Source organism: Somniosus microcephalus, unplaced genomic scaffold (genome assembly GCF_052327205.1).
Source record: "Somniosus microcephalus isolate GS21.2 unplaced genomic scaffold, FLI_Smic_1.0 unresolved_chr4, whole genome shotgun sequence".
NCBI classification, from domain to species: domain Eukaryota; kingdom Metazoa; phylum Chordata; class Chondrichthyes; order Squaliformes; family Somniosidae; genus Somniosus; species Somniosus microcephalus.
In genome coordinates, this window is record NW_028225182.1 from 7985250 (window position 1) to 8009418 (window position 24169).

At 46.7% G+C, this 24169-nt stretch overlaps 12 non-coding genes across 12 annotated transcripts; all 12 read left to right on the top strand.

The window, feature by feature from the left end:
• The first annotated feature begins 585 nt into the window (after positions 1–585).
• trnaq-cug (transfer RNA glutamine (anticodon CUG)) lies at positions 586–657 on the top strand. Its single transcript has one exon. It is a non-coding gene; the product is annotated as a tRNA-Gln (tRNA).
• A 1959-nt stretch (positions 658–2616) lies between these two features.
• Positions 2617–2688, top strand: trnaq-cug (transfer RNA glutamine (anticodon CUG)). Its single transcript has one exon. It is a non-coding gene; the product is annotated as a tRNA-Gln (tRNA).
• Positions 2689–3293: 605 nt separating this feature from the next.
• Positions 3294–3365, top strand: trnaq-uug (transfer RNA glutamine (anticodon UUG)). The gene has a single exon. It is a non-coding gene; the product is annotated as a tRNA-Gln (tRNA).
• Positions 3366–3969: 604 nt separating this feature from the next.
• On the top strand, positions 3970–4041 carry trnaq-uug (transfer RNA glutamine (anticodon UUG)). Its single transcript has one exon. It is a non-coding gene; the product is annotated as a tRNA-Gln (tRNA).
• Positions 4042–5324: 1283 nt separating this feature from the next.
• On the top strand, positions 5325–5396 carry trnaq-cug (transfer RNA glutamine (anticodon CUG)). The gene has a single exon. It is a non-coding gene; the product is annotated as a tRNA-Gln (tRNA).
• Positions 5397–7326: 1930 nt separating this feature from the next.
• On the top strand, positions 7327–7398 carry trnaq-cug (transfer RNA glutamine (anticodon CUG)). Its single transcript has one exon. It is a non-coding gene; the product is annotated as a tRNA-Gln (tRNA).
• A 605-nt stretch (positions 7399–8003) lies between these two features.
• Positions 8004–8075, top strand: trnaq-uug (transfer RNA glutamine (anticodon UUG)). The gene has a single exon. It is a non-coding gene; the product is annotated as a tRNA-Gln (tRNA).
• Positions 8076–8679: 604 nt separating this feature from the next.
• trnaq-uug (transfer RNA glutamine (anticodon UUG)) lies at positions 8680–8751 on the top strand. The gene has a single exon. It is a non-coding gene; the product is annotated as a tRNA-Gln (tRNA).
• Positions 8752–9357: 606 nt separating this feature from the next.
• On the top strand, positions 9358–9429 carry trnaq-cug (transfer RNA glutamine (anticodon CUG)). The gene has a single exon. It is a non-coding gene; the product is annotated as a tRNA-Gln (tRNA).
• Positions 9430–10034: 605 nt separating this feature from the next.
• trnaq-uug (transfer RNA glutamine (anticodon UUG)) lies at positions 10035–10106 on the top strand. The gene has a single exon. It is a non-coding gene; the product is annotated as a tRNA-Gln (tRNA).
• A 13291-nt stretch (positions 10107–23397) lies between these two features.
• On the top strand, positions 23398–23469 carry trnaq-cug (transfer RNA glutamine (anticodon CUG)). Its single transcript has one exon. It is a non-coding gene; the product is annotated as a tRNA-Gln (tRNA).
• A 605-nt stretch (positions 23470–24074) lies between these two features.
• Positions 24075–24146, top strand: trnaq-uug (transfer RNA glutamine (anticodon UUG)). Its single transcript has one exon. It is a non-coding gene; the product is annotated as a tRNA-Gln (tRNA).
• The last annotated feature ends 23 nt before the right edge of the window (positions 24147–24169 follow it).

Genomic DNA, 24169 nt, shown 5'->3' on the forward strand with positions numbered 1-24169 from the left:
CCCAGCTGCTGAAATTTGGGACATACAAGCTTGGTATCTGCATACCAACCACGGTTACGGGACTGTTTGCTGCCTGACTCAATGACGGTTGATTTATTGTTCTCGACATCAGATGATAGGCTCAACCTCTCATTCCCAGTTCCAAATAAGAGGGGGAGAAAGATATGTGTTGTCCAGGGCTTCGTTTGACTGCATAGCAGAATGCTCAACATTTTCTTTGCAAGCTGCATTCGGCTGGCATACTTGCTGAAATTGAAAGCAGTGCTTCTTGAAACGGAGGCATTGCACTTCGTATTCTTCGAAAAAAGTTAACAATTGCTTATCTTTCGTGCAGCTGTGCCTTGCAAAGATTATACTCATTTTACCTGGCAGGACTGCAATGCAATCTGCCATGAGCAGTGTGAAAAAGAAGCTGAGATTTGTGAACCGATAGCCATCAAGGCAGCTGTGTGATTTGCTCAGAACCGAAGCTTAGCAGAGGGGCAAGCTGAAGTTAAGGATGAGACCAGGCCGAGACAAAGTATAATGGTGGAGATGGTAATGTTGTTGATTTTGAGAAAAGAATCTAATGAACTGTTCAGCAAAGGTTCCATGGTGTAATGGTAAGCACTCTGGGCTCTGAATCCAGCGATCCGAGTTCAAATCTCGGTGGAACCTGAATTCTTGTTGTCCCAGCTGCTGAAATTTGGGACATACAAGCTTGGCATCTTCATAACAACCACGGTTATGGGACCGTTTGCTGCCTGGATCAATGACGGTTGATTTATTGTTCTCGACATCAGATGACAGGCTCAACCTCTTATTCCCAGTTCCAAATAAGAGGGGGAGAAAAATGTGTGTTGTTCAGTGCTTCGTTTGACTGCACAGCAGAATGCTCAACATTTTCTTTGCAAGCTGCATTCGGATGGCATACTTGCTGAAATTGAAAGCAGTGCTTCTTGAAACGGAGGCATTGCACTTCATATTCTCGAAAAAAGTTAACAATTGCTCATCTTTCGTGCAGCAGTGCCTTGCAAAGATTATACTCATTTTACCTGGCAGGACTGCAATGCAATCTGCCATGAGCAGTGTGAAAAAGAAGCTGAGATTTGTGAACCGATAGCCATCAAGGCAGCTGTGTGATTTGCTCAGAACCGAAGCTTAGCAGAGGGGCAAGTGGGCAAGCTGAAGTTAAGGATGAGACCAGTCCGAGAAAAGTATAATGGTGGAGATGGTAATGTTGTTGATTTTGAGAAAAGAATCTAGGGACTGTTCAGCGAAGGTTCCATGGTGTAATGGTAAGCACTCTGGGCTCTGAATCCAGCGATCCGAGTTCAAATCTCGGTGCAACTTGAATTCTTGTTGTCCCAGCTGCTGAAATTTGGGACACACAAGCTTGGCATCTTCATAACAACCACGGTTACGGGACCGTTTGCTGCCTGGATCAACGACGGTTGGTTTTTTGTTCTCGACATCGAGATGATAGGCTCAACCTCTTATTCCCAGTTCCAAATAAGAGGAGGAGAAAGATGTGTGTTGTCCAGTGCTTCGTTTGACTGCACAGCAGAATGCTCAACATTTCCTTTCCAAGCTGCATTCGGCTGGCATACTTGTTGAAATTGAAAGCAGTGCTTCTTGAAACGTAGACATTGCACCTCGTATTCTCGAAAAAAGTTAACAATTGCTTATCTATCGTGCAGCAGTGCCTTGCAAAGATTATTCACATTTTACCTGGCAGGACTGCAATACAAGATGCTATGAGCAGTGTGAAAAAGAAGCTGAGATTTGTGAACCGATAGCCATCAAGGCAGCTGTGTGATTTACTCAGAACCGAGGCTGAGCAGAGGGGCAAGTGGGCAAGCTGAAGTTAAGGATGAGACCTGGCCGAGACAAAGTGTAATGGTGGAGGCGGTAATGTTGTTGATTTTAAGAAAAGATTCCAATAAATTTATCAGCAAAGGTTCCATGGTGTAATGGTGAGCACTCTGGATTTTAATCCAGCGATCCGAGTTCAAATCTCGGTGAAACCTGAATTCTTGTTGTCCCAGCTGCTGGAAATTTGGGACATACAAGCTTGGTATCTGCATACCAACCACGGTTCCGGGACCATTTGCTGCCTGAATCAATGACGGTTGATTTATTGTTCTTGACATCAGATGATAGGCTCAACCTCTCATTCCCAGTTCCAAATAAGAGGGGGAGAAAGATGTGTGTTGTCCAGTGCTTCGTTTGACTGCACAGCAGAATGCTCAAAATTTTCTTTGCAAGCTGCATTCTGCTCGCATACTTGCTGAAATTGAAAGCAGTGCTTCTTGAAACGTAGGCATTGCACTTCGTATTCTTCGAAAAAAGTTAACAATTGCTTATCTTTCGTGCAGCTGTGCCTTGCAAAGATTATACTCATTTTACCTGGCAGGACTGCAATGCAATCTGCCATGAGCAGTGTGAAAAAGAAGCTGAGATTTGTGAACCGATAGCCATCAAGGCAGCTGTGTGATTTGCTCAGAACCGAAGCTTAGCAGAGGGGCAAGTGGGCAAGCTGAAGTTAAGGATGAGATCAGGCCGAGACAAATTATAATGGTGGAGATGGTAATGTTGTTGATTTTGAGAAAAGAATCTAAGGAAATGTTCAGCAAAGGTTCCATGGTGTAATGGTAAGCACTCTGGACTCTGAATCCAGCGATCCGAGTTCAAATCTCGGTGGAACCTGAATTCTTGTTGTCCCAGCTGCTGGAAATTTGGGACATACAAGCTTGGCATATTCAAAACAACCACGGTTATGGGACCGTTTGCTGCCTGGGTCAATGACGGTTGATTTATTGTTCTCGACATCAGATGACAGGCTCAACCTCTCATTCCCAGTTCCAAATAAGAGGAGGAGAAAGATGTGTGTTGTCCAGTGCTTCGTTTGACTGCACAGCAGAATGCTCAACATTTCCTTTCCAAGCTGCATTCGGCTGGCATACTTGCTGAAATTGAAAGCAGTGCTTCTTGAAACGTAGGCATTGCACTTCGTATTCTCGAAAAAAGTTAACAATTGCTTATCTTTCGTGCAGCAGTGCCTTGCAAAGATTATACTCATTTTACCTGGCAGGACTGCAATGCAATCTGCCATGAGCAGTGTGAAAAAGAAGCTGAGATTTGTGAACTGATAGCCATCAAGGCAGCTGTGTGATTTGCTCAGAACCGAAGCTTAGCAGAGGGGCAAGTGGGCAAGCTGACGTTAAGGATGAGACCAGGCCGAGACAAAGTATAATGGTGGAGATGGTAATGTTGTTGATTTTGAGAAAAGAATCAAGGGACTGTTCAGCAAAGGTTCCATGGTGTAATGGTGAGCACTCTGGACTTTGAATCCAGCGATGCGAGTTCAAATCTCGGTGGAACCTGAATTCTTTTAGTCCCAGCTGCTGAAATTTGGGACATACAAGCTTGGTATCTGCATACCAACCACGGTTACGGGACTGTTTGCTGCCTGAATCAATGATGGTTGATTTATTGTTCTCGACATCAGATGATAGGCTCAACCTCTCATTCCCAGTTCCAAATAAGAGGAGGAGAAAGATGTGTGTTGTCCAGTGCTTCGTTTGACTGCACAGCAGAATGCTCAACATTTCCTTTCCAAGCTGCATTCGGCTGGCATACTTGCTGAAATTGAAAGCAGTGCTTCTTGAAACGTAGGCATTGCACTTCGTATTCTCGAAAAAAGTTAACAATTGCTTATCTTTCGTGCAGCAGTGCCTTGCAAAGATTATACTCATTTTACCTGGCAGGACTGCAATGCAATCTGCCATGAGCAGTGTGAAAAAGAAGCTGAGATTTGTGAACTGATAGCCATCAAGGCAGCTGTGTGATTTGCTCAGAACCGAAGCTTAGCAGAGGGGCAAGTGGGCAAGCTGACGTTAAGGATGAGACCAGGCCGAGACAAAGTATAATGGTGGAGATGGTAATGTTGTTGATTTTGAGAAAAGAATCAAGGGACTGTTCAGCAAAGGTTCCATGGTGTAATGGTGAGCACTCTGGACTTTGAATCCAGCGATGCGAGTTCAAATCTCGGTGGAACCTGAATTCTTTTAGTCCCAGCTGCTGAAATTTGGGACATACAAGCTTGGTATCTGCATACCAACCACGGTTACGGGACTGTTTGCTGCCTGAATCAATGATGGTTGATTTATTGTTCTCGACATCAGATGATAGGCTCAACCTCTCATTCCCAGTTCCAAATAAGAGGGGGAGAAAGATATGTGTTGTCCAGGGCTTCGTTTGACTGCACAGCAGAATGCTCAACATTTTCTTTGCAAGCTGCATTCGGCTGGCATACTTGCTGAAATTGAAAGCAGTGCTTTTGAAACGTAGGCATTGCACTTCGTATTCTCGAAAAAAGTTAACAATTGCTTATCTTTCGTGCAGCTGCGCCTTGCAAAGATTATACTCATTTTACCTGGCAGGGCTGCAATGCAATCTGCCATGAGCAGTGTGAAAAAGAAGCTGAGATTCGTGAACCGACAGCCATCAAGGCAGCTGTGTGATTTGCTCAGAACCGAAGCTTAGCAGAGGGGCAAGTGGGGAAGCTGACGTTAAGGATGAGACCAGGCCGAGACAAAGTATAATGGTGGAGATGGTAATGTTGTTGATTTTGAGAAAAGAATCTAATGAACTGTTCAGCAAAGGTTACATGTTGTAATGGTAAGCACTCTGGACTCTGAATCCAGCGATCCGAGTTCAAATCTCGGTGGAACCTGAATTATTGTTGTCCCAGCTGCTGGAAATTTGGGACATGCAAACTTGGCATCTTCATAACAACCATGGTTATGGGCCCGTTTGCTGCCTGGATCAATGACGGTTGGTTTATTGTTCTGGACATCACATGATAGGCTCAACCTCTCATTCCCAGTTCCAAATCAGCGGGGGAGAAAGATGTGTGTTGTCCAGTGCTTAGTTTGACTGCACAGCAGATTGCTCAACATTTTCTTTGCAAGCTGCATTCGGCTGGCATACTTGTTGATAATTGAAAGCAGTGCTTCTTGAAACGTAGACATTGCACTTCGTATTCTCGAAAAAAGTTAACAATTGCTTATCTATCGTGCAGCAGTGCCTTGCAAAGATTATTCACATTTTACCTGGCAGGACTGCAATACAAGATGCTATGAGCAGTGTGAAAAAGAAACAGAGATTTGTGAACCGATAGCCATCAAGGCAGCTGTGTGATTTACTCAGAACCGAGGCTTAGCAGAGGGGCAAGTGGGCAAGCTGAAGTGAAGGATGAGACCTGGCCGAGACAAAGTATAATGGTGGAGACGGTAATGTTGTTGATTTTAAGAAAAGATTCAAATAAATTTATTAGCAAAGGTTCCATGGTGTAATGGTAAGCACTCTGGGCTCTGAATCCAGCGATCCGAGTTCAAATCTCGGTGGAACCTGAATTATTGTTGTCCCAGCTGCTGAAATTTGGGACACACAAGCTTGGTATCTGCATACCAACCAAGATTACGGGACCGTTTGCTGCCTGAATCAATGAAGGTTGATTTCTTGTTCTCGACATCAGATGATAGGCTCAACCTCTCATTCCCAGTTCCAAATAAGAGGGGGAGAAAGATGTGTGCTGTCCAGTGCTTCGTTTGACTGCACAGCAGAATGCTCAACATTTTCTTAGCAAGCTGCATTCGGCTGGCATACTTGCTGAAATTGAAAGCAGTGCTTCTTGAAAAGTAGGCATTGCACTTCGTATTCTTCGAAAAAAGTTAACAATTGCTTACCTTTCGTGCAGCTGTGCCTTGCAAAGATTATACTCATTTTACCTGGCAGGGCTGCAATGCAATCTGCCATGAGCTGTGTGAAAAAGAAGCTGAGATTTGTGAACCGATAGCCATCAGGGCAGCTGTGTGATTTGCTCAGAACCGAAGCTTAGCAGAGGGGCAAGCTGAAGTTAAGGAAGAGACCAGGCCGAGACAAAGTAGAATGGTGGAGATGGTAATGTTCTTGATTTTGAGAAAAGAATCTAGGGCACTGTTGAGCAAAGGTTCCATGGTGTAATGGTAAGCACTCTGGGCTGTGATTCCAAGTTCAAATCTCGGTGGAACCTGAATTCTTGTTGTCCCAGCTGCTGGAAATTTGGGACATGCAAACTTGGCATCTTCATAACAACCATGGTTATGGGCCCGTTTGCTGCCTGGATCAATGACGGTTGGTTTATTGTTCTGGACATCAGATGATAGGCTCAACCTCTTATTCCCAGTTCCAAATAAGCGGGGGAGAAAGATGTGCGTTGTCCAGTGCTTCGTTTGACTGCACAGCAGAATGCTCAACATTTTCTTTGCAAGCTGCATTCGGCTGGCATACTTGCTGAAATTGAAAGCAGTGCTTTTGAAACGTAGGCATTGCACTTCGTATTCTCGAAAAAGGTTAACAATTGCTTATCTTTCGTGCAGCTGTGCCTTGCAAAGATTATACTCATTTTACCTGGCAGGGCTGCAATGCAATCTGCCATGAGCAGTGTGAAAAAGAAGCTGAGATTCGTGAACCGATAGCCATCAAGGCAGCTGTGTGATTTGCTCAGAACCGAAGCTTAGCAGAGGGGCAAGCTGAAGTTAAGGAAGAGACCAGGCCGAGACAAAGTAGAATGGTGGAGATGGTAATGTTGTTGATTTTGAGAAAAGAATCTAGGGCACTGTTGAGCAAAGGTTCCATGGTGTAATGGTAAGCACTCTGGGCTCTGAATCCAGTGATCCATAGTTCAAATCTCGGTGGAACCTGAATTCTTGTTGTCCCAGCTGCTGGAAATTTGGGACATGCAAACTTGGCATCTTCATAACAACCATGGTTATGGGCCCGTTTGCTGCCTGGATCAATGACGGTTGGTTTATTGTTCTGGACATCAGATGATAGGCTCAACCTCTTGTTCCAAATAAGCGGGGGAGAAAGATGTGCGTTGTCCAGTGCTTCGTTTGACTGCACAGCAGAATGCTCAACATTTTCTTTGCAAGCTGCATTCGGCTGGCATACTTGCTGAAATTGAAAGCACTGCTTTTGAAACGTAGGCATTGCACTTCGTATTCTCGAAAAAGGTTAACAATTGCTTATCTTTCGTGCAGCTGTGCCTTGCAAAGATTATACTCATTTTACCTGGCAGGACTGCAATGCAATCTGCCATGAGCAGTGTGAAAAAGAAGCTGAGATTTGTGAACCGATAGCCATCAAGGCAGCTGTGTGATTTGCTCAGAACCGAAGCTGAGCAGAGGGGCAAGTGGGCAAGCTGAAGTTAAGGATGAGACCAGGCCGAGACAAAGTATAATGGTGGAGATGGTAATGTTGTTGATTTTGAGAAAAGAATCTAAAGAACTGTTCAGCAAAGGTTCCATGGTGTAATGGTAAGCACTCTGGACTCTGAATCCAGCGATCCGAGTTTAAATCTCGGTGGAACCTGAATTCTTGTTGTCCCAGCTGCTGGAAATTTGGGACATACAAGCTTGGCATATTCAAAACAACCACGGTTATGGGACCGTTTGCTGCCTGGGTCAATGACGGTTGATTTATTGTTCTCGACATCAGATGACAGGCTCAACCTCTCATTCCCAGTTCCAAATAAGAGGAGGAGAAAGATGTGTGTTGTCCAGTGCTTCGTTTGACTGCACAGCAGAATGCTCAACATTTCCTTTCCAAGCTGCATTCGGCTGGCATACTTGCTGAAATTGAAAGCAGTGCTTCTTGAAACGTAGGCATTGCACTTCGTATTCTCGAAAAAAGTTAACAATTGCTTATCTTTCGTGCAGCAGTGCCTTGCAAAGATTATACTCATTTTACCTGGCAGGACTGCAATGCAATCTGCCATGAGCAGTGTGAAAAAGAAGCTGAGATTTGTGAACTGATAGCCATCAAGGCAGCTGTGTGATTTGCTCAGAACCGAAGCTTAGCAGAGGGGCAAGTGGGCAAGCTGACGTTCAGGATGAGACCAGGCCGAGACAAAGTATAATGGTGGAGATGGTAATGTTGTTGATTTTGAGAAAAGAATCAAGGGACTGTTCAGCAAAGGTTCCATGGTGTAATGGTGAGCACTCTGGACTTTGAATCCAGCGATGCGAGTTCAAATCTCGGTGGAACCTGAATTCTTTTAGTCCCAGCTGCTGAAATTTGGGACATACAAGCTTGGTATCTGCATACCAACCACGGTTACGGGACTGTTTGCTGCCTGAATCAATGACGGTTGATTTATTGTTCTCGACATCAGATGATAGGCTCAACCTCTCATTCCCAGTTCCAAATAAGAGGGGGAGAAAGATATGTGTTGTCCAGGGCTTCGTTTGACTGCACAGCAGAATGCTCAACATTTTCTTTGCAAGCTGCATTCGGCTGGCATACTTGCTGAAATTGAAAGCAGTGCTTTTGAAACGTAGGCATTGCACTTCGTATTCTCGAAAAAGGTTAACAATTGCTTATCTTTCGTGCAGCAGTGCCTTGCAAAGATTATACTCATTTTACCTGGCAGGACTGCAATCCAATCTGCCATGAGCAGTGTGAAAAAGAAGCTGAGATTTGTGAACTGATAGCCATCAAGGCAGCTGTGTGATTTGCTCAGAACCGAAGCTTAGCAGAGGGGCAAGTGGGCAAGCTGACGTTGAGGATGAGACCAGGCCGAGACAAAGTACAATGGTGGAGATGGTAATGTTGTTGATTTTGAGAAAAGAATCTAAGGGACTGTTCAGCGAAGGTTCCATTGTGTAATGGTGAGCACTCTGGACTTTGAATCCAGCGATCCGAGTTCAAATCTCGGTGGAACCTGAATTCTTGTTGTCCCAGCTGCTGAAATTTGGGACATTCAAGCTTGTAATCTGCATACCAACCAAGGTTACGGGACCGTTTGCTGTCTGAATCAATGACGGTTGATTGATTGTGCTCGACATCAGATGATAGGCTCAACCTCTCATTCCCAGTTCCAAATAAGACGGGGAGAAAGATGTGTGTTGTCCAGTGCTTCGTTTGACTGCACAGCAGAATGCTCAAAATTTTCTTTGCAAGCTGCATTCGGCTGGCATACTTGCTGAAATTGAAAGCAGTGCTTCTTGAAACGTAGGCATTGCACTTCGTATTCTTCGAAAAAAGTTAACAATTGCTTATCTTTCGTGCAGCTGTGCCTTGCAAAGATTATACTCATTTTACCTGGCAGGACTGCAATGCAATCTGCCATGAGCAGTGTGAAAAAGAAGCTGAGATTTGTGAACCGATAGCCATCAAGGCAGCTGTGTGATTTGCTCAGAACCGAAGCTGAGCAGAGGGGCAAGTGGGCAAGCTGAAGTTAAGGATGAGACCAGGCCGAGACAAAGTATAATGGTGGAGATGGTAATGTTGTTGATTTTGAGAAAAGAATCTAAAGAACTGTTCAGCAAAGGTTCCATGGTGTAATGGTAAGCACTCTGGACTCTGAATCCAGCGATCCGAGTTTAAATCTCGGTGGAACCTGAATTCTTGTTGTCCCAGCTGCTGGAAATTTGGGACACACAAGCTTGGCATATTCAAAACAACCACGGTTATGGGACCGTTTGCTGCCTGGGTCAATGACGGTTGATTTATTGTTCTCGACATCAGATGACAGGCTCAACCTCTCATTCCCAGTTCCAAATAAGAGGAGGAGAAAGATGTGTGTTGTCCAGTGCTTCGTTTGACTGCACAGCAGAATGCTCAACATTTCCTTTCCAAGCTGCATTCGGCTGGCATACTTGCTGAAATTGAAAGCAGTGCTTCTTGAAACGTAGGCATTGCACTTCGTATTCTCGAAAAAAGTTAACAATTGCTTATCTTTCGTGCAGCAGTGCCTTGCAAAGATTATACTCATTTTACCTGGCAGGACTGCAATGCAAGCTGCCATGAGCAGTGTGAAAAAGAAGCTGAGATTTGTGAACTGATAGCCATCAAGGCAGCTGTGTGATTTGCTCAGAACCGAAGCTTAGCAGAGGGGCAAGTGGGCAAGCTGACGTTAAGGATGAGACCAGGCCGAGACAAAGTATAATGGTGGAGATGGTAATGTTGTTGATTTTGAGAAAAGAATCAAGGGACTGTTCAGCAAAGGTTCCATGGTGTAATGGTGAGCACTCTGGACTTTGAATCCAGCGATGCGAGTTCAAATCTCGGTGGAACCTGAATTCTTTTTGTCCCAGCTGCTGAAATTTGGGACATACAAGCTTGGTATCTGCATACCAACCACGGTTACGGGACTGTTTGCTGCCTGAATCAATGACGGTTGATTTATTGTTCTCGACATCAGATGATAGGCTCAACCTCTCATTCCCAGTTCCAAATAAGAGGGGGAGAAAGATATGTGTTGTCCAGGGCTTCGTTTGACTGCATAGCAGAATGCTCAACATTTTCTTTGCAAGCTGCATTCGGCTGGCATACTTGCTGAAATTGAAAGCAGTGCTTCTTGAAACGGAGGCATTGCACTTCGTATTCTTCGAAAAAAGTTAACAATTGCTTATCTTTCGTGCAGCTGTGCCTTGCAAAGATTATACTCATTTTACCTGGCAGGACTGCAATGCAATCTGCCATGAGCAGTGTGAAAAAGAAGCTGAGATTTGTGAACCGATAGCCATCAAGGCAGCTGTGTGATTTGCTCAGAACCGAAGCTTAGCAGAGGGGCAAGCTGAAGTTAAGGATGAGACCAGGCCGAGACAAAGTATAATGGTGGAGATGGTAATGCTGATGATTTTGAGAAAAGAATCTAATGAACTGTTCAGCAAAGGTTACATGTTGTAATGGTAAGCACTCTGGACTCTGAATCCAGCGATCCGAGTTCAAATCTCGGTGGAACCTGAATTATTGTTGTCCCAGCTGCTGGAAATTTGGGACATACAAGATTGGCATCTGCATACCAACCACGGTGACAGGACCGTTTGCTGCCTGAATCGATGACGGTTGATTTATTGTTCTGAACATCAGATGATAGGCTCAACCTCTCATTCCCAGTTCCAAATAAGCGGGGGAGAAAGATGTGTGTTGTCCAGTGCTTAGTTTGACTGCACAGCAGATTGCTCAACATTTTCTTTGCAAGCTGCATTCGGCTGGCATACTTGTTGATAATTGAAAGCAGTGCTTCTTGAAACGTAGACATTGCACTTCGTATTCTCGAAAAAAGTTAACAATTGCTTATCTATCGTGCAGCAGTGCCTTGCAAAGATTATTCACATTTTACCTGGCAGGACTGCAATACAAGATGCTATGAGCAGTGTGAAAAAGAAACAGAGATTTGTGAACCGATAGCCATCAAGGCAGCTGTGTGATTTACTCAGAACCGAGGCTTAGCAGAGGGGCAAGTGGGCAATCTGAAGTGAAGGATGAGACCTGGCCGAGACAAAGTATAATGGTGGAGACGGTAATGTTGTTGATTTTAAGAAAAGATTCAAATAAATTTATTAGCAAAGGTTCCATGGTGTAATGGTAAGCACTTTGGGCTCTGAATCCAGCGATCCGAGTTCAAATCTCGGTGGAACCTGAATTATTGTTGTCCCAGCTGCTGAAATTTGGGACACACAAGCTTGGCATCTGCATACCAACCAAGATTACGGGACTGTTTGCTGCCTGAATCAATGAAGGTTGATTTATTGTTCTCGACATCAGATGACAGGCTCAACCTCTCATTCCCAGTTCCAAATAAGAGGGGGAGAAAGATGTGTGCTGTCCAGTGCTTCGTTTGACTGCAGAGCAGAATGCTCAACATTTTCTTAGCAAGCTGCATTCGGCTGGCATACTTGCTGAAATTGAAAGCAGTGCTTCTTGAAAAGTAGGCATTGCACTTCGTATTCTTCGAAAAAAGTTAACAATTGCTTACCTTTCGTGCAGCTGTGCCTTGCAAAGATTATACTCATTTTACCTGGCAGGGCTGCAATGCAATCTGCCATGAGCAGTGTGAAAAAGAAGCTGAGATTTGTGAACCAATAGCCATCAGGGCAGCTGTGTGATTTGCTCAGAACCGAAGCTTAGCAGAAGGGCAAGCTGAAGTTAAGGAAGAGACCAGGCCGAGACAAAGTAGAATGGTGGAGATGGTAATGTTGTTGATTTTGAGAAAAGAATCTAGGGCATTGTTGAGCAAAGGTTCCATGGTGTAATGGTAAGCACTCTGGGCTCTGAATCCAGTGATCCAAGTTCAAATCTCGGTGGAACCTGAATTCTTGTTGTCCCAGCTGCTGGAAATTTGGGACATGCAAACTTGGCATCTTCATAACAACCATGGTTATGGGCCCGTTTGCTGCCTGGATCAATGACGGTTGGTTTATTGTTCTGGACATCAGATGATAGGCTCAACCTCTTATTCCCAGTTCCAAATAAGCGGGGGAGAAAGATGTGCGTTGTCCAGTGCTTCGTTTGACTGCACAGCAGAATGCTCAACATTTTCTTTGCAAGCTGCATTCGGCTGGCATACTTGCTGAAATTGAAAGCAGTGCTTTTGAAACGTAGGCATTGCACTTCGTATTCTCGAAAAAGGTTAACAATTGCTTATCTTTCGTGCAGCTGTGCCTTGCAAAGATTATACTCATTTTACCTGGCAGGGCTGCAATGCAATCTGCCATGAGCAGTGTGAAAAAGAAGCTGAGATTCGTGAACCGATAGCCATCAAGGCAGCTGTGTGATTTGCTCAGAACCGAAGCTTAGCAGAGGGGCAAGTGGGCAAGCTGACGTTGAGGATGAGACCAGGCCGAGACAAAGTACAATGGTGGAGATGGTAATGTTGTTGATTTTGAGAAAAGAATCTAAGGGACTGTTCAGCGAAGGTTCCATGGTGTAATGGTGAGCACTCTGGACTTTGAATCCAGCGATGCGAGTTCAAATCTGGGTGGAACCTGAATTCTTTTAGTCCCAGCTGCTGAAATTTGGGACATACAAGCTTGGTATCTGCATACCAACCACGGTTACGGGACTGTTTGCTGCCTGAATCAATGATGGTTGATTTATTGTTCTCGACATCAGATGACAGGCTCAACCTCTCATTCCCAGTTCCAAATAAGAGGAGGAGAAAGATGTGTGTTGTCCAGTGCTTCGTTTGACTGCACAGCAGAATGCTCAACATTTCCTTTCCAAGCTGCATTCGGCTGGCATACTTGCTGAAATTGAAAGCAGTGCTTCTTGAAACGTAGGCATTGCACTTCGTATTCTCGAAAAAAGTTAACAATTGCTTATCTTTCGTGCAGCAGTGCCTTGCAAAGATTATACTCATTTTACCTGGCAGGACTGCAATCCAATCTGCCATGAGCAGTGTGAAAAAGAAGCTGAGATTTGTGAACTGATAGCCATCAAGGCAGCTGTGTGATTTGCTCAGAACCGAAGCTTAGCAGAGGGGCAAGTGGGCAAGCTGACGTTAAGGATGAGACCAGGCCGAGACAAAGTATAATGGTGGAGATGGTAATGTTGTTGATTTTGAGAAAAGAATCAAGGGATTGTTCAGCAAAGGATCCATGGTGTAATGGTGAGCACTCTGGACATGGAATCCAGCGATGCGAGTTCAAATCTGGGTGGAACCTGAATTCTTTTAGTCCCAGCTGCTGAAATTTGGGACATACAAGCTTGGTATCTGCATACCAACCACGGTTACGGGACTGTTTGCTGCCTGAATCAATGATGGTTGATTTATTGTTCTCGACATCAGATGATAGGCTCAACCTCTCATTCCCAGTTCCAAATAAGAGGGGGATAAAGATATGTGTTGTCCAGGGCTTCGTTTGACTGCACAGCAGAATGCTCAACATTTTCTTTGCAAGCTGCATTCGGCTGGCATACTTGCTGAAATTGAAAGCAGTGCTTTTGAAACGTAGGCATTGCACTTCGTATTCTCGAAAAAAGTTAACAATTGCTTATCTTTCGTGCAGCTGCGCCTTGCAAAGATTATACTCATTTTACCTGGCAGGGCTGCAATGCAATCTGCCATGAGCAGTGTGAAAAAGAAGCTGAGATTCGTGAACCGACAGCCATCAAGGCAGCTGTGTGATTTGCTCAGAACCGAAGCTTAGCAGAGGGGCAAGTGGGGAAGCTGACGTTAAGGATGAGACCAGGCCGAGACAAAGTATAATGGTGGAGATGGTAATGTTGTTGATTTTGAGAAAAGAATCTAATGAACTGTTCAGCAAAGGTTACATGTTGTAATGGTAAGCACTCTGGACTCTGAATCCAGCGATCCGAGTTCAAATCTCGGTGGAACCTGAATTATTGTTGTCCCAGCTGCTGGAAATTTGGGACATACAAGATTGGCATCTGCATACCAACCACGGTGACAGGACCGTTTGCTGCCTGAATCGATGACGGTTGATTTATTGTTCTGGACATCAGATGATAGGCTCAACCTCTCATTCCCAGTTCCAAATAAGAGGGGGAGAAAGATGTGTGTTGTCCAGTGCTTAGTTTGACTGCACAGCAGAATGCTCAACATTTTCTTTGCAAGCTGCATTCGGCTGGCATACTTGTTGATAATTGAAAGCAGTGCTTCTTGAAACGTAGACATTGCACTTCGTATTCTCGAAAAAAGTTAACAATTGCTTATCTATCGTGCAGCAGTGCCTTGCAAAGATTATTCACATTTTACCTGGCAGGACTGCAATACAAGATGCTATGAGCAGTGTGAAAAAGAAACAGAGATTTGTGAACCGATAGCCATCAAGGCAGCTGTGTGATTTACTCAGAACCGAGGCTTAGCAGAGGGGCAAGTGGGCAAGCTGAAGTGAAGGATGAGACCTGGCCGAGACAAAGTATAATGGTGGAGACGGTAATGTTGTTGATTTTAAGAAAAGATTCAAATAAATTTATTAGCAAAGGTTCCATGGTGTAATGGTAAGCACTCTGGGCTCTGAATCCAGCAATCCGAGTTCAAATCTCGGTGTAACCTGAATTATTGTTGTCCCAGCTGCTGAAATTTGGGACACACAAGCTTGGTATCTGCATACCAACCAAGATTACGGGACCGTTTGCTGCATGAATCAATGAAGGTTGATTTATTGCTCTCGACATCAGATGATCAGCTCAACCTCTCATTCCCAGTTCCAAATAAGAGGGGGAGAAAGATGTGTGCTGTCCAGTGCTTCGTTTGACTGCACAGCAGAATGCTCAACATTTTCTTAGCAAGCTGCATTCGGCTGGCATACTTGCTGAAATTGAAAGCAGTGCTTCTTGAAAAGTAGGCATTGCACTTCGTATTCTTCGAAAAAAGTTAACAATTGCTTACCTTTCGTGCAGCTGTGCCTTGCAAAGATTATACTCATTTTACCTGGCAGGGCTGCAATGCAATCTGCCATGAGCTGTGTGAAAAAGAAGCTGAGATTTGTGAACCGATAGCCATCAGGGCAGCTGTGTGATTTGCTCAGAACCGAAGCTTAGCAGAGGGGCAAGCTAAAGTTAAGGAAGAGACCAGGCCGAGACAAAGTAGAATGGTGGAGATGGTAATGTTGTTGATTTTGAGAAAAGAATCTAGGGCACTGTTGAGCAAAGGTTCCATGGTGTAATGGTAAGCACTCTGGGCTCTGAATCCAGTGATCCAAATTCAAATCTCGGTGGAACCTGAATTCTTGTTGTCCCAGCTGCTGGAAATTTGGGACATGCAAACTTGGCATCTTCATAACAACCATGGTTATGGGCCCGTTTGCTGCCTGGATCAATGACGGTTGGTTTATTGTTCTGGACATCAGATGATAGGCTCAACCTCTCATTCCCAGTTCCAAATAAGCGGGGGAGAAAGATGTGTGTTGTCCAGTGCTTAGTTTGACTGCACAGCAGATTGCTCAACATTTTCTTTGCAAGCTGCATTCGGCTGGCATACTTGTTGATAATTGAAAGCAGTGCTTCTTGAAACGTAGACATTGCACTTCGTATTCTCGAAAAAAGTTAACAATTGCTTATCTATCGTGCAGCAGTGCCTTGCAAAGATTATTCACATTTTACCTGGCAGGACTGCAATACAAGATGCTATGAGCAGTGTGAAAAAGAAACAGAGATTTGTGAACCGATAGCCATCAAGGCAGCTGTGTGATTTACTCAGAACCGAGGCTTAGCAGAGGGGCAAGTGGGCAAGCTGAAGTGAAGGATGAGGCCTGGCCGAGACAAAGTATAATGGTGGAGATGGTAATGTTGTTGATTTTGAGGAAAGAATCAAATGAAATCTTCAGCAACGGTTACATGGTGTAATGGTGAGCACTCTGGACTCTGAATCCACCAAGCCGAATTCAAATCTCGTTGGAACCTGAATTCGTGTTGTGCCAGCTGCTGAAAATTTGGGACATACAAGCTTGGCATCTTCATAACAATCACTGTTACTGGACCGTTTGCTGCCTGGATCAATGGCGGTTGATTTTTTGTGCTCGACATCAGATGATAGGCTCGACATCTTATTCCCAGTTCCAAATAAGAGGGGGAGAAAGATGTGTGTTGTCCAGTGCTTCGTTTGACTGCACAGCAGAATGCTCAACATTTTCTTTGCAAGCTGCATTCGGCTGGCATACTTGTTGAAATTGAAAGCAGTGCTTCTTGAAACGTAGACATTGCACTTCGTATCTCGAAAAAAGTTAACAATTGCTTATCTATCGTGCAGCAGTGCCTTGCAAAGATTATTCACATTTTACCTGGCAGGACTGCAATGCAATCTGCCATGAGCAGTGTGAAAAAGAAGCTGAGATTTGTGAACCGATAGCCATCAAGGCAGCTGTGTGATTTGCTCAGAACCGAAGCTTAGCAGAGGGGCAAGTGGGCAAGCTGAAGTTAAGGATGAGACCAGTCCGAGACAATGTATAATGGTGGAGATGGTAATGCTGTTGATTTTGAAAAAGAATCTAGGGACTGTTCAGTGAAGGTTCCATGGTGTAATGGTAAGAACTCTGGGCTCTGAATCCAGCAATCCTGGTTCAAATCTCGGTGGAAACTGAATTCTTGTTGTCCCAGCGGCTGAAATTTGGGACATACAAGCTTGGTATCTGCATACCAACCACGGTTACGGGACCGTTTGCTGCCTGAATCAATGACAGTTGATTTATTGTTCTCGACATCAGATGATAGGCTCAACCTCTCATTCCCAGTTCCAAATAAGAGGGGGAGAAAGATATGTGTTGTCCAGGGCTTCGTTTGACTGCACAGCAGAATGCTCAACATTTTCTTTGCAAGCTGCATTCGGATGGCATACTTTCTGAAATTGAAAGCAGTGCTTCTTGAAACGGAGGCATTGCACTTCATATTCTCGAAAGATGTTAACAATTGCTCATCTTTCGTGCAGCAGTGCCTTGCAAAGATTATACTCATTTTACCTGGCAGGACTGCAAAACAATCTGCCATGAGCAGTGTGAAAAAGAAGCTGAGATTTGTGAACCGATAGCCATCAAGGCAGCTGTGTGATTTGCTCAGAACCGAAGCTTAGCAGAGGGGCAAGTGGGCAAGCTGAAGTTAAGGATGAGACCAGTCCGAGACAATGTGTAATGGTGGAGATGGTAATGTTGTTGATTTTGAAAAAGAATCTACGGACTGTTCAGCGAAGGTTCCATGGTGTAATGGTAAGCACTCTGGGCTCTGAATCCTGCGATCCGAGTTCAAATCTCGGTGGAACTAGAATTCTTGTTGTCCCAGCTGCTGAAATTTGGGACACACAAGCTTGGCATCTTCATAACAACCACGGTTACGGGACCGTTTGCTGCCTGGATCAACGACGGTTGGTTTTTTGTTCTCGACATCGAGATGATAGGCTCAACCTCTTATTCCCAGTTCCAAATAAGAGGAGGAGAAAGATGTGTGTTGTCCAGTGCTTCGTTTGACTGCACAGCAGAATGCTCAACATTTCCTTTCCAAGCTGCATTCGGCTGGCATACTTGTTGAAATTGAAAGCAGTGCTTCTTGAAACGTAGACATTGCACTTCGTATTCTCGAAAAAAGTTAACAATTGCTTATCTATCGTGCAGCAGTGCCTTGCAAAGATTATTCACATTTTACCTGGCAGGACTGCAATACAAGATGCTATGAGCAGTGTGAAAAAGAAGCTGAGATTTGTGAACCGATAGCCATCAAGGCAGCTGTGTGATTTACTCAGAACCGAGGCTGAGCAGAGGGGCAAGTGGGCAAGCTGAAGTTAAGGATGAGACCTGGCCGAGACAAAGTGTAATGGTGGAGACGGTAATGTTGTTGATTTTAAGAAAAGATTCCAATAAATTTATCAGCAAAGGTTCCATGGTGTAATGGTGAGCACTCTGGATTTTAATCCAGCGATCCGAGTTCAAATCTCGGTGAAACCTGAATTCTTGTTGTCCCAGCTGCTGGAAATTTGGGACATACAAGCTTGGTATCTGCATACTGATATGCCTATCAATTAGTCCAATAAAAGGCGACGAGTTAAGAACGTAACTGAAGGTTTTTATTGGCTAAATAACAGAGCCCACCCTCGTGGGTGATCCGATCCAACAGGGAGGAATACTAGCCAGTCAGCTACCTTTATACCTGGGCAGGTAATGGGCGGAGTCGGAGGTGGTCAGCCCAGGTATAACAGTGCGACAAGAGGCGACCTCGTGTAGTGATGTGACAGTGAGAACAGTGAGAACAATATACAGTGATAACTATAACAGTGGTTTACCACATTCACCCCTTGTTTAGATTAGAGTCCGGCGGGGTGAAGTGTATTACCAGCTCTGGTATGTCAGTCTGTCCGGAGGCTTCGTTAGCCTCTCCGATCGTCGCAGCGGCGGTGTTACATTATCCGGTGTTAAAGCTGGTGTCTGCGTAGTCGGCAAAGGCTCGTGGGGTTCCGGCATGCCGTCTACCTCGGCTGGACTCGGGGGGTTGGGAGGGGGGGGTGAGGGTGCGAGGTCTCGTAAGGAGACAGTGTCCTCCCGTCCGTCTGGGTAAGCCACATAGGCGTACTGGGGGTTGGCGTGCAGGAGGTTCACCTTCTCGACCAGGGGGTCCGTTTTATGGGCCCTCACGTGCTTTCGCAGCAAGACGGGTCCCGGAGAGGTCAGCCAGGTTGGTAGGGTGGTTCCCGTAGTCGACTTCCTGGGGAAGACAAACATTCGGGCATGGGGGGTGGTGTTAATGGCAGTGCAAAGTAGTGACCGGATGGAGTGCAGCGCAATCGGGAGGACCTCTTGCCAGCGGGAGGTTGGGAGGCCCTTAGACTTTAAGGCTAAGAGGGTGGCCTTCCATACCGTCGCGTTCTCTCTTTCCACCTGGCCGTTCCCTCGGGGGTTGTAGCTGGTGGTCCTGCTTGCTGCAATACCCCTCTCCAATAGGAACTGACGGAGTTCCTCGCTCATGAAGGAGGCGCCCCGGTCACTATGTATATAGTTCGGGAACCCGAACAAGGCGAAGAGTTTGTTCAGGCATTTAATGACCGTGTTACTGGTCATGTCTGGGCAGGGGAAGGCAAAGGGGAAACGGGAGTACTCATCAACGATGTTGAGGAAGTACACATTACGGTCGGATGACGGTAGGGGCCCCTTGAAGTCGATGCTCAGACGCTCGAAGGGGCGGGTGGCCTTGATCAGGCTTGCTCTGTCCGGCTTATAGAAGTGCGGTTTGCACTCAGCACAGATCTGGCAGTTCCTGGTCATGGTCCTGACCTCCTCGATGGAGTATGGCAGGTTGCGGGCCTTAATGAAATGGTAGAGTCTGGTGACTCCGGGGTGGCAGAGGTCATTGTGGAGGGTCTGAAGTCTATCACTTTGCGCGCTGGCGCATGTAATGCGTGAAAGAGCATCAGGGGGGTCGTTCAGTTTACCGGGCCGGTACAAGATCTCATAATCATAGGTGGAAAGCTCGATTCTCCACCTCAAGATTTTGTCGTTCTTGATCTTGCCCCTCAGCTTGTTATTAAACATGAAGGCAACCGAGCGTTGGTCGGTGAGGAGGGTAAATCGTTTGCCTGCCAAGTAGTGCCTCCAGCGCCGTACTGCCTCCACAATTGCCTGGGCTTCCTTCTCGACCGACGAGTGTCGGGTCTCGGGGCCCTGTAGGGTCCTTGAGAAGAAGGCTACCGGCCTACCCTCCTGGTTAAGGGTAGCGGCTAGGGCGAAGTCGGATGCATCGCTCTCCACTTGGAAGGGGATTGACTCATCCACTGCGTGCATTGTGGCCTTGGCTATGTCTCCCTTAATGAGGGAGAAGGCCGCGCACGCCTCTTCCGTGAGGGGGAAGGATGTGGTTTTCAGGAGGGGTCTGGCTTTGTCCGCATAATTGGGTACCCATTGGGCATAGTAGGCGAAAAGCCCCAGGGTTCTCCTAAGTGCTTTTGGACAGTGGGGGAGGGGTAGCTCCATGAGGGGGCGCATTCTTTCGGGGTCGGGGCCGATGACTCCGTTCTCTACTACACAGCCAAGGATGGCAAGGCGCGCTGTGTTAAACACGCATTTCTCCTTATTGTAGGTGAGGTTCAGCCGTTGGGCCGTACGGAGGAATTTCTCCAGATTCACGTCGTGGTCCTGCCGGTCGCGGCCGCAGATGGTGACGTTATCTAGGTAGGGGAATGTGGCCTGCAGTCCGTTCTGGTCAACCATCCGGTCCATCTCCCTTTGGAAGACCGAGACCGCGTTGGTGACACCGAAGGGGACCCTAAGGAAGTGGTATAGGCGCCCATTCGCCTCGAAGGCGGTGTACTGGCGGTCCTCGGGGTGGATAGGGAGTTGGTGGTAGGCCGACTTAAGGTCGATGGTCGAGAATACGCGGTATTGTGCAATCTGATTGACCATGTCAGATATGCGGGGAAGGGGGTATGCGTCCAACTGGGTGTATCTGTTTATGGTCTGGCTGTAGTCGATGACCAGGCGATTTTTATCGCCGGTCTTAACGAACACGACCTGGGCACGCCAGGGGCTGTTGCTCCCCTCGATGATGCCCTCCTTCAGGAGACGCTGCACCTCAGAGCTAATGAAAGCTCTGTCCCCAGCGCTGTACCGCCTGCTCTTGGTAGCGACGGGTTTGCAGTCGGGGGTGAGGTTAGCGAACAGGGAAGGTGGCGGCACCTTGAGGGTGGATAGGCTGCAGGTGTTACGCGGTGGGCGGTTTAACCTTCGCTGGTTGTCGACTGTGAGTGGGGGGAGGGGTCCACCGTATGCTAGGGTTACACTTTGGAGGTGGGATTGGAAGTCCAGCCCTAGTAGGACGGCAGCGCAGAGCTGGGGGAGGACGAGGAGTTTAAAGTTTTTATACTCTGTACCCTTAACCGACAAGGTCACAGCACAGTAGCCGCTAATGTCCGTGGCGTGGGACCTCGATGCCATCGAGATTCGGTTGCGCGTTGGCAGGACAGGGAGGGAGTAGTGGCTCACCGTGTCTGGGTGGATGAAGCTCTCCGTGCTTCCGCTGTCGAACAGGCAGGTCGTGGCGTGGCCGTTTACTTTGATGTCCATCATCGACTTGGACAGGTGGTGTGGGCGGGCTTGATCCAGAGTGACGGAGGCTAGCGTGTAGGTAAGTGAGTCGTTGTCGTCTGCGGGCGAGGCGGTCGTCGGGTCCGGGGGCCCGGTGGCAGTCGGGCGTGGTGGGTATAATGGCGTCTCCCACGAGGTAGGACAAAATGGCGGAGAAGATGGCTGCCCCCATAACTCACATGAGGCACTATTGGGGTCGGTTGCCTTGATCAAAGATGGCCGCCCCCATGACTCACGTGTGGGGATACTGGCCTCAGTTGCCATGAAAGAAGATGGCCGCCCCCACAGTTCGCATGAGGCACTGCTGGCCTCTGAAGATCCGCTCCTGCAGGCCTTAGAGAAGTGGCCTTTCTTCCTGCAGGTTGTGCAGGTAGAGTTCCTGGCTGGGCAGCGCGACCTCGGGTGCTTCTCCTGGCCGCAAAAGAAGCAGCCGGCGGCCCGATCGCGGGTGCCCGATGTCGGAGCCGGTACCGGGGGTGGCGGGCCCGGTCGGGTCCGGGACGCCGACGCTGAGGTAGGTCCCGGGGGCGGCGCTGCGAAGGGTATTGCGGTAGGGGTCGGGCCCGAGTCCCAGGGTCGCGAGCAGTACCTGGAAAACGCCTCCTGGTCCTGATGGGCCACCTCCAGGGAGAGAGCGAGGGCTTCAGCTTTGTCCAGGTCGAGGTCTTTAGCTTCAAGCAGTCTTTGCCGTGAGTAGTCGGACCGTAGGCCTTTCACAAAGGCATCGCGGATATTATCTTCCGTATTTTCAACAGCCGTCACCGCTTTAAAGTCACAGTTCCTGCCGAGTGCTCTTAGCGCCCGTAAAAATTCAGCTACAGACTCTCCTGGCTGTTGCGGGCGGGATCTTAGGAGGTGCCTGGTGTACATGTAATTTACCGGGCTGCGGTACTGCTGTTTCAGTAGGTTGATAGCGGCCTCGTACGTAGTCGTGTCCTGTATGAGTGCGTATACTCTCGGGCTCGCTTGGGCGTTCAGAAGTCTTAGTTTGGATCTCTGCGGGGCGCCGGATTCTTCCAGGTAGGATTCGAAGCAGTCCAGCCAGTGTTTGAAGTTGAGGGCTGCGTTTGGTGCCTGTGGGTTTAGATCCAGGTATGGTGGTTTCAAGGCTTGCAGCCAAGCCGGCTGGTGTGGCCCGTTGTCTGGAGGCTGCTGTTGCTGTGCTGCTGGGTGAGCTCCTTGCTGTTGCTGTTCATTATCAGACATCTTTAAAATTTAGTCAATAAAATTGATATGCCTATCAATTAGTCCAATAAAAGGCGACGAGTTAAGAACGTAACTGAAGGTTTTTATTGGCTAAATAACAGAGCCCACCCTCGTGGGTGATCCGATCCAACAGGGAGGAATACTAGCCAGTCAGCTACCTTTATACCTGGGCAGGTAATGGGCGGAGTCGGAGGTGGTCAGCCCAGGTATAACAGTGCGACAAGAGGCGACCTCGTGTAGTGATGTGACAGTGAGAACAGTGAGAACAATATACAGTGATAACTATAACAGTGGTTTACCACACATACCAACCACGGTTCCGGGACCATTTGCTGCCTGAATCAATGACGGTTGATTTATTGTTCTTGACATCAGATGATAGGCTCAACCTCTCATTCCCAGTTCCAAATAAGAGGGGGAGAAAGATGTGTGTTGTCCAGTGCTTCGTTTGACTGCACAGCAGAATGCTCAAAATTTTCTTTGCAAGCTGCATTCTGCTCGCATACTTGCTGAAATTGAAAGCAGTGCTTCTTGAAACGTAGGCATTGCACTTCGTATTCCTCGAAAAAAGTTAACAATTGCTTATCTATCGTGCAGCAGTGCCTTGCAAAGATTATTCACATTTTACCTGGCAGGACTGCAATACAAGATGCCATGAGCAGTGTGAAAAAGAAGCTGAGATTTGTGAACCGATAGCCATCAAGGCAGCTGTGCGATTTGCTCAGAACCGAAGCTGAGCAGAGGGGCAAGTGGGCAAGCTGAAGTTAAGGATGAGACCAGGCCGAGACAAAGTATAATGGTGGAGATGGTAATGTTGTTGATTTTGAGAAAAGAATCTAAAGAACTGTTCAGCAAAGGTTCCATGGTGTAATGGTAAGCACTCTGGACTCTGAATCCAGCGATCCGAGTTTAAATCTCGGTGGAACCTGAATTCTTGTTGTCCCAGCTGCTGGAAATTTGGGACATACAAGCTTGGCATATTCAAAACAACCACGGTTATGGGACCGTTTGCTGCCTGGGTCAATGACGGTTGATTTATTGTTCTCGACATCAGATGACAGGCTCAACCTCTCATTCCCAGTTCCAAATAAGAGGAGGAGAAAGATGTGTGTTGTCCAGTGCTTCGTTTGACTGCACAGCAGAATGCTCAACATTTCCTTTCCAAGCTGCATTCGGCTGGCATACTTGCTGAAATTGAAAGCAGTGCTTCTTGAAACGTAGGCATTGCACTTCGTATTCTCGAAAAAAGTTAACAATTGCTTATCTTTCGTGCAGCAGTGCCTTGCAAAGATTATACTCATTTTACCTGGCAGGACTGCAATGCAATCTGCCATGAGCAGTGTGAAAAAGAAGCTGAGATTTGTGAACCGATAGCCATCAAGGCAGCTGTGTGATTTGCTCAGAACCGAAGCTTAGCAGAGGGGCAAGTGGGCAAGCTGACGTTAAGGATGAGACCAGGCCGAGACAAAGTATAATGGTGGAGATGGTAATGTTGTTGATTTTGAGAAAAGAATCAAGGGACTGTTCAGCAAAGGTTCCATGGTGTAATGGTGAGCACTCTGGACTTTGAATCCAGCGATGCGAGTTCAAATCTCGGTGGAACCTGAATTCTTTTTGTCCCAGCTGCT